Source organism: Cebus imitator, unplaced genomic scaffold (assembly GCF_001604975.1).
Source record: "Cebus imitator isolate Cc_AM_T3 unplaced genomic scaffold, Cebus_imitator-1.0 Scaffold610, whole genome shotgun sequence".
NCBI lineage: Eukaryota > Metazoa > Chordata > Mammalia > Primates > Cebidae > Cebus > Cebus imitator.
In genome coordinates, this window is record NW_016107925.1 from 43,190 (window position 1) to 53,307 (window position 10,118).

Here is a 10,118-nt window from a genome sequence, read left to right on the forward strand (position 1 = left end):
AGGCAGAAGAATTGCCTGAACCCAGGAGGCAGAGGTTGCGGTGAGCCGAGATCGCACCATTGCACTCCAGCCTGGGTAGCATGAGTGAAACTCCGTCTCAAAAAAAAAAAAAAAATTTCAGATCGAGCAATTTTTAGAAAATTACTGAAACATATACAAAGTTAATACTTTGGGAGAATTATAGGATTATAAAAGGAACATTTTAAATTCTTGCACTTTTTATCATGAAAGAATTCTAAGACACTAAAAGGTTTTTTCCTTTTAACCCATAAGAGAATAATAATGTGCAGGAAAAGATGAGATATTTTTGTTATGTAGGCCAATAATTTGGGCTTCAGATTGGAATCCTTTTGAATTTATGTTATTTTCCCTCTCAAGAGAAACCAAGAAGAATAAAATTCTGTGAAACTAATAAACTATCCCAGATGCCTTCAAATGCTCCTTGTTTGTACAGGAACTCCTAAGCAATCACACTTGCCGTCATGAAGTTCTTTTTTGTGGTTGGGTATCTTTTCTTCACTCCTCTTCTTCTGATAGATCCAGTAAAGTTAGCTGGAGAGATCTATATTTGGGAGGCAGGGGAGAAACAAATACATCAAAGAAATACCATCCAGAGCAACAATGAACACATGCTTAATTTTTTAAAAATAATGTTATGGAAGTTTACCAGTGTTTTTCAGTACTGAAAGCAACTTTGTATATTCTTACCTTTCAATAGAAATGCAGCACCTATCTGTCTTCAAAAGGCTGAATTTAAGATTTAATTTTATCTTATCTTATTTTATTTATTTATTTATTTTGAGACAGAGTCTGACCTCTGTCTCCCAGGTTCAAGCAATTCTCCTGTCTCAGTCTCCCAAGGTGCTGGGATTACAGGCATGAGCCACCGCTCCTGACCTGAATTTAAGCTTTTAAAGAGATTTTTTACATTAAATTACTTTTTACCTAATAACCTTTATTTGCTCACTGACCCACATTATCAATATCAATCATTTCTCTTGATATCTGTGATTTTTATTCTTGATGTTTGTACCAACTACAAAAGTTACATGAAGCACACCAACAAAAAGATATCAGAACCAAAATATTAAGTATTTTATTAAAGAGATAAGTGTTTCCTAGGTACCTTTTAGTGCTTAGACTATTTAATGATTAGTGTTTAGCAGAAAGTTTTAAATATATATTAGTGGCAAATATAATTATCTAATTTTCATTTAAGAGTAAAAGGTAGGCCAGGCATGGTGGTTTATGCCTGTAATCCCAGCACTTTGGGAGGCCAAGGCAGGAGGATCTCCTGAGGTCAGAGGTTGAGACCAGCCTGATCAACAAGGTGAAACCTTGTCTCTGCTAAAAATACAAAAATTAGCTGAGCGTGGTGGTACATGTCTGTAACCTCAGCTACTCGGGAGGCTGAGATGTGAGAATTGCTTGATTTTGTGAGGCAGAGGTTGCAGTGAGCCGAGATCGTGCCACTGCACTCCAGCCTAGGTGACAGAGCAAGACTCCATCTCAGAAAAACAAAAAAAAAAACAACAAAAAATAGTAAAAGGTGGCCAGGTGCGGTGGCTCACTCCTGCAATCCCAGCACTTTGGAAGGACAAGGCAGGAGGATCACTTGAGCCCAGGAGTTTGAGACCAGCCTGGGCAACAGCAACATATAATAGGACCTCATCTCTAAAGATAATTTTTTTTAAATAAAAATAAATAAATAAGAGTAAAAGTAATCTTTTATGGGAGGAGAATTATTGGTGTCACTATTTCCCTAGGTAGTGTTTTTGGCCTCCTCCTAAAGACATGAAGGCAGCTTCTTGCTTCATTTCTGGAAGCTTCCACCTCCCTTTCACTTCACATCTCACAGTCATGGTGGGGTGTTAACTATGATTAATTTAGCAATACAAAGACACAGATGCCTCTTCTGGAATTATGCCTCTCAACTCAGACTGCCTGAATTGGTACATAAAAATGAAATGGGGCTGGGCATGATGACTCGCACATACTGGGGAAGCTGAGGTGAGAGGAAGGCTTCAGCACAGAAGTTTAAGTAAGACCAGCCTGGAAAACATGGCAAGAACGCATCTCGAAAAAACGTGTATGTGTGCCTGGGCATGGTGGCTTATGTCAGTAATCCTAGCACTTTCGGAGGCTAAAGCGGGTGGATTGCTCGAGCTCAGGAGCTCGAGACCAGCCTGGCCAACATGGTGAAACCCCATCTTTAACAAAAATACAAAATTTAGCCTGGCATGGTGGTGCACACCTGTATTCCCAGCTACTCAGGAGGCTGAGGCACAAGAATTTCTCGAACCTGGGAGAAAGAGGTTGCAGTAACCCCAGATCATGCCACTGCACTGACTCCAGCCTGGGCGACAGAGCAAGACTCTGTCTCAAAAAAAAAAAAAGAAAGAAAAGAAAAGAAAAAAATACATGTGTGTGTATGTGTGTTGTGTAAAAAATAAATGAATAAATGAAAATGAGATGGAGTTTTTTTGCCCATTAAACTTGCAATATATACACATTTGTCGCCCAGGCTGGAGTGCAGTGGCATGATCTTAGCTCACCACAACCTCTGCGTTCTGGCTTCAAGCTATTCTCCTGCCTCATCCTCCTGAGTAGCTTTGATTACAGGTGTGCTCCATGACACCCAGCTAATTTTTTGTATTTTTAGTAGCGATGGGGTTTTGCCATGTTGGCCAGACTAGTCTCAAACGCCTGATCTGCAGTGTTTCAACTGCCCCAGCCTCTCAAAGTTCTGAGATTATAGGCATGAACCACCATTCCCAGCTAAATAATTGTTAAATAAATTAAAACATTACACTGCAAAATATTCTTTTTCTTTCTTCCGTTTTTTTTTTTTTTTTGGGGGCCAAACAAAAAATAGACCCAAGAATATATTGTTTTAATGCAAAGAAAGCAGAAGAGGAAGAGAGGAACAAAAAAGACATGAGACATATAGAAAAGAAGAAGAAAAATTGCATACATAAGTTCAACCATGTAAATAATAAAATTAAACATGAACTTACAAAATAATCCATTCAAAAGGCAGATAGTGTCAGACTGGATAAAACAAACAAACAAACAAACAAACATGATCTAATCATATGTTCTTTGCAAAGGCATATTTCTGATTCAAAGGCAAAAACAGATTGAAAGTCAAAGGATGGAAAAGGAGACATCGTGCAAGCAGCAACTGTGGGAGAGCCGAAGTGGATATACTAATAATGTCAGAATTTTAAAAATTAACACAAAAATGGTTACTAGAGACAAAGAAGGACATTTATAATACTAAAAGGGTCAGTTGAGGAAGAGAGAACAATTATGAAGATATATATACCAAAAAACAGAGCCCTAAAATACATAAAGCAAAATCTGGCAGAATTGAAAGGAGAAATTGATGATTCAACAATGGAATCAAATTAGAAATCAATAACAAAAGAAATTTGAGAACTTCTCGAATATATGGAAATTAACAACACACTCCTAAACAACTCCTAAAAGACTCACAAGGGAAAAAGAGAGTACTTGGAGATAATTGACAATGAATACTTAGGAAATACAGCTAAAGTAGCACTTGGAGAGAAATTTATACCTATAAAAATCTACAGTAAAAGAGAAGAAAGATCCCAATTGAATACCTAACATTTCACTTAAGACACTAAAAATAGAAGAGCAAACAAAACCTAAATCAAGCAGAAGCAAGGAAATAATAATGATTATAGCAGAAATGAATGAATTGTAGAGTGGAAAATCCATAGCAAAAATCAACGAAACCAAAGTTGCCCCTTTGGAAAGAGCAACAACATTGATGAACTTAATTTAGGCTGACCAAGAATAAAAGAGAAAAGACTCAAACTACTACTCTGAAATGAAAGAGGGGACATTGCTACTAACCTTACAGAAACAAAAAATAATTTTAAGAAAATACTATAAACAACTGTGTGCCAACAAATTTGAAAACTTAGATAAAATAGACAAATTCCTAAAAAGATACAAATTTCCAAAACTGGCTGGAGAAGAAATAAAAATCCAAAATAGATTTATAACAAGAAAAAGGCCAGGCATGGTGGCTCTTGCCTGTAATCCCAGCACTTTGGAAGGCAGGGGTGAACAGATCACGAGGTCAGGAGTTCGAGACCAGCCTAGCCAATATGGTGAAAACCCTTCTCTACTAAAAATACAAAAATTAGCCGGTGTGGACACATGCCTATAGTCCCAGCTACTCGGGAGGCTGAGGTGGGAGAACTATTTGAACCTGAGGGGGCAGAGGTTGCAGTGAGCCGAGACCACAACTTTACACTCCAGCCTGGGTGACAGAGTGAGACTCCATCTCAAAAAAAAGAAAAAAGAGAGAGAAAAGTAGATGTAAATCTTTGTGACCTTCAATTTCTTTTGAAAAAATATATAATACATAAAGAACACGCTACCAAAGAAAACATAGACTAATTTGACTTCAATAAAATTAAAAACATTTTTTTGCTTCAAGGACAACACCAGGAAAAGACATCCACAGAATGGAAATAAAAAATATTTGCACACTACATTTCAGATGAGGGCCTTGTATTCAGAATATATACATATTGTCTTGTATTCAGAATATATATATATATATATATATATATATCTTACATTCAGAATATATATATTCAGAATATATATATATATATCTTACAGCTCAACAATATAAAAAATAATCCAACTGAAAAATGGGCAAAGGATTTAAATAGCCATTTCTTCAAAGAGACACAAATATCCCATAAGCACAGGAAAAGACTCTCAGAATTTTTAGTCGTTATGGAAATGCAAGTCAAAACCACAATAAGCTGTCCTTCACACCCTCTGGGATAGCTATAATAGCAAGTGTTGGCAAGTATGTGGAGAAATTAGAACCCATATCTACTGCTGGTGGGAATCTGAAATGATGCCACTGCCTTGGAAAACAGCTTGGCAGTTCCTCATATGACCCAACAATTCTTCTCTTTTATTCCCAGAGAACTGAAAACATATGTTCCAACAAAAACTTATACACTAATATTCACAACAGAATTATTCATATTCACCGAAGAGTGGAAATAACCCAAATATTCATCAATAGATGACCGGACAAACAAAATGTGGTTTTTCCACATCATGGATTTGTATTCAGCCATAAATTGGTGTGGAGTCTTGATGCATGCTACTACATGGATGGGCCCTGAAAATATTAAGTGAAAGAAGCTAATCCTAAAGATCATGTATCACAGGATTTCATTTACATGGAATATCCAGAATACGGAAATCTATAGGGACAGAAAGTAGGTTAGTGGTTGTCTAGGACTGGAGAGCTGAGGAGAAATGGGAAGTGCCTGCTAAAGAGTATGGGTTTTTTTTATAGGATGATGAAATGTTCTGAAATTGATCATGGTGATGGTTGCACAACTTAGGAGTATAGTAAAAGCCATTAAATTGTATACCTTAAATGGGTAAATTGTCTGGTGTGTAAATGATATCTGGAAAAAAATTAAATATACATATTCTCACAATTCCACTTCTAGGAATATTTTGTAAGAAAATAAGTGTGCATATGTTCAAATATGTATTCATGCCTGTTCACTACAACATTGTTTAAAACAGTATAAATACTATAAAACATAAATATTGATCAATAAAATCAAGGTAAATAAATTAAGGCTATCCATACAGTGAAATGCATTCATCCCTCAGTATCCATGGGAACTAAGACTTCCCTTGGATAAGAAAATTTATGGATGCTGAAGTCCCTTATATAAAATTTATATACTATCTGCATATAAATTACACCCAGCCTTCCATGTACTTTACATTGTTTCCAGATTACTTATAATAGCTAATGCAATATAAACAATGTGTAAATAGTTGTTATACTGTATTGTTTAGGGAATAATAACAAGGAAAAAAGTTTGAACATCTTCAGTATAGATACTACCATTCTTTCCCCCTCAAATATTTGCAATCTGCTGAATTAATTGGCTGAATTAATAAAGAACCCACGGACATAGAGGGCAGACTGGACTACAGTGTCATTCAAAATGACTGTCTCTTAATACCTAGGTGATGGGTTGATAAGTGTAGCAAACCACCATGGCACACATTTATGTAACAAACGTGTTTTCTACACGTGTATCCTGGAACTTAAAGTAAAATAAAAATAAAAACAATTTCCTGTCTCCATATGTACAAATAAATACATCTAAGTAAAAAACGAAGCAGTACATGGATTTCATATGTGGTTTAATAATGTGTATATATGTCATATTTATACACATATAATTTTGTGTATATAAAAATGTTGCCACTAGAAAAAAACATGAAGACTAAGAAAAAATTGAACTAAACTCCAGCACAATTTTGATATAAGTGAAATGTGATACCTAAAGAACTCCAACCCCTCCATATCCCCCCTCACCCTCACTCCCACCCCACCCTATCAAGATTACTTTGGCCACTGTAATAAAAAAAGTTATTGGGAGACTTTGGCAAGAGAATCACTTGAACCCAGGAGGCAAAGGTTGCAGTGGGCCAAGATCTCGTCATTGCACTCCAGCCTGGGCAATAAGAGCAAAGCTCTGGCCGGGCATGCTGGCTCATGCCTGTAATTCCAGCACTTTGGGAGGTTGAGGCAGGTGGATCACCCGAGGTTGGGAGTTTGAAACCAGTCGGACCAACATGGTGAAACCCTGTATCTACTAAAAATACAAAATTAGCTGGGGGTGGTGGTACATGCCTGTAATCCCAGCTACTTGGGAGACTGAGGCAGGAGGAGCTCTTAAACCCAGGAGGTGGAGGTTCCAGTGAACTGAGATCTCGCCATGGCACTCCAGCCTGGGCAACAAGATCGAAACTCCATCTCAAAAAAAAAAAAAAAAAAAAAAAGGAAGTTATATGGTTTACACACACAGAGACACATACACACTCAAGTGAAGCGACATTTAATCAAAATTTTGATTGAGTAGAAAGGTGAAGAGTAGCAAAAAAGTATGCCTAGGCAGAGAAAATAATGTGTAAAAACCCTGAAGTGGTAAGGAGCATATGTATTCGACAAACTCACAAAGAAGCACTTTTGTGGTTTACAGTCAGAATTTTATTTCAGTTGTTAGAGTAATGAGCAATCACTAAAGGACCTGAAGCAGTATAGAAGCCATAATACGAAGAATGGATAAAAGAGAAGCAGAAGAGGATGTGAGGAGGTTGCTGCAAGGTAAACAGTAGTCGAGCTCGTGTGACGTGAACTGGTGACAAACTGGGAACTGGGAGACAACATGTACAAGTGTACAATGGGCAGATCCCATATTAATGCTTTGACCCACAATCTGCAGCGACCAGCCCAAGAAGCCAAATCACAACCTCTGCAGCAGCTGGTCCCAGATGGTCAAGATTCCGTCAATAACCACCAGCTTCCTTTTCATCCCTCTTCCCTGGATTCTAACTTAGGACTAACTGGAGAAAACCACATATATTCTGCAAATTAAATGGGATATCCTGCTTCTACATAGCCTGGCTTCAGCTTTCCCACGCCAACAATCTCCTTAGTCACATCGTACCTAAGGCCTTCCCTTTTTCTCACAAGGAAGCTTTCCTGCTTATCTGCCTGTCTTGGTCCTCTGCCAAACTCAAGTGATGCTGACTGACTCCCTTGCTATGTAAACTCTGAATAAATAGCCCTGGCTTGATCTCATTTGAGTGGTCATCTTCTTTTCCTTTTTTCTCAGGAGTATGATAATTAAGTATAATGAGGTAATTGAGGCTACAGGATAGGATGAAACAGAGCAGGAGAGAGTAGAGATACATTCTATTATACCTTGCAAGGTAGAACAGCCTGCCTGGGAGGCAGAGGGTCAGGTGAGAATTTAGTGGAAATAAGTAAGTATGGTGCCCTGGAATTGAAGGGAAGGGAATTTTACAGGCTGAGTACCCAGCTGCTAAGTTCTGCTGTGAAATCAGGAAGAAGACTATGATTTGTCAATTAATTTAGAAAGATCAGACCAGGTGCAGTTGCTCAGGCCTGCAATCCCAGTACTTTGGGAGGCCAAGCCGGATGGATCACCTGAGGTCAAGCCTTGGAGACCAGCCTGACTAGTATGGTGAAACCCTGTCTCTAAAGTACAAAAATTAACTGGGCGTGGTGGCACATGCCTGTAATCCCAGCTCCTCGGAGGCGGAGGCAGGAGAATCGCTTGAACCTGGGAGGCAGAGGTTACAGTGAGTCAAGATGGCACCACTGCACACCAGCCTGGATGACAAGAGCAAAACTCCATCTCAAAAAAAAAAAAAAAATTTACAAAGATAAGGATCATTCTAAAAGAGGTGTAAGACAGATTACACCTTTTATTTGTGAATGCAAAATAATGAATTGGGGACAGTGAGTACAGAAAAATCATGAGAGCATTGACTAAGGGGTAAGTGGATGTATATGTGTATATTGTTTGTTTTAGCATATAGGCTTATCACCATTTAAACCTCCAGGTTTACATGATGATCCAGAGAGGGAAGATGAAGTAAAGGCATAAGTGGCAGTTTGAAATTCCTAAGAAACCTTAGGGGGAGAATGGAACCCACAGCACAACGAAGGAAACACCATGCCTTCCATGGTGGATAAGGTGGGGAAATGGATTAGATGGGATTTGTGCTAAAAATAAATTTTAGATTCCTGAACTTCATGGTAGAGAGCAGATAGTTTAGTTAACTATGGAAAGAATTGTTACACATTTTGTAAGGAGAAATGAGTTTTTAAAACAAAGAAAATTGGCCAGGTGTGGTGGCTCACGCTTGTAATCCCAGCACTTTAGGAGGCCCAGGGGAGTGGATCACCAGAGGACAGGAGTTTGAGACCAGCCTGGCCAACATGGTGAAAACCTGTCTCTACTAAAAATACAAAAAAATTAGGTAGGTGTGGTGGCATGAGCCTGTAATCTCAGGTACTCGGGAGGCTGAGGCAGGAGAATCGTTTGAACCCGGGAGGTGGAGGTTGCAGTGAGCTGAGATCGTGCCACTGCACTGCACTCTAACCTGGGCAACAAGAGCGAAACTTTGCCTCAGAGAAAAAAAAGAACGAAAACTGAAACTTGAGAACATCGTATACATGTTTATGAAAATATACAATTATTATAATACCTTTTTATTATATAAACATCACCATATTTATGTATTTGATATATAAGTATATAAGTAAATATATCTATTATTAAGGCATTATAATCTTTTTCTTCTTTTTTAGGCGGAGTCTGACTCTGTCTCTCAGGCTGGAGTGCAGTGGTGTGATCACAGCTCACCGCAGTCTCAACCCCCTGGGCTCAAGCAATCCTCTCACCTCAGCCTCCTGAGCAGCTGGAACTACAGGTATGCACCACCATGCCAGCTAACGTATTTTTCGTAGAGACAGTGTCTTGCTATGTTGCCCTGGCTGGTCTCAAACTCCTGTTCTTAAGTGATCCTCCCACCTCAGCCTCCCAAAGTGCTGGGTTTACAAGAGTGAGTCACTGTGGCCAGAAGGCATCTTATCTTTATGGAAAAGTTTTATTCAATAATTAAATTAGGGGCATTAGGGTTGTCTTCCAAGCATGACCTTTGGACACTGGACTGTGATTAATTTAGAAAACAGTAATTTTCTGTATTTTCTTTAGTTTTATGCAATATGTCCTACAGATCTTTCAGTCCACACAGGAATGCCCATATTTAAGGCAGTTCTTGGGCCATTCACATTAAGCAAATGCTTGTACCCTAAGCTTTAGGGGCTAAATCTTGTCTTCAAGGAGCTCACATTTTAATACTGATAAAAATCTAAAGAAACAAAGTAGGATGTGATAAGTGGCTTTAAAAGCCTACTAATAAAAGGACTGTGATTGTTACGAGGATGAAGGTTATTGTAAACTAACTGAATAGGGTGGGCTTCTTGAGGAAAATGAGCTTTACAATGACTCTTGGGGAAAGAGAGAGTTTGGACTTGATCAGAGAAGGAATTCCTAGAAGAGGAAATATCTCCACCACAGAGATAGAAAATCAGTTCCATTCTAGAAATATTAGAAAAGAAATCTGAAAATGCATGTTTGTGTCTAGTGAGAACAAGGCTTAAATTTATTATCTTAAATTAAAAGATAATAAGTAAAAGCTTC

General features: G+C 38.2%; 1 protein-coding gene across 1 annotated transcript in view; it reads right to left on the reverse strand.

Moving 5' to 3' along the window:
* Positions 1 to 130: 130 nt before the first annotated feature.
* Positions 131 to 10,118, reverse strand: part of APELA (apelin receptor early endogenous ligand) — an 18,385-nt gene continuing 8,397 nt past the window's right edge. The window contains exon 3 of the mRNA XM_017516942.2: positions 131 to 562. The gene's annotated coding sequence lies outside the window, so the exon portion shown is untranslated. The remainder of the gene's footprint in view (positions 563 to 10,118) is intronic.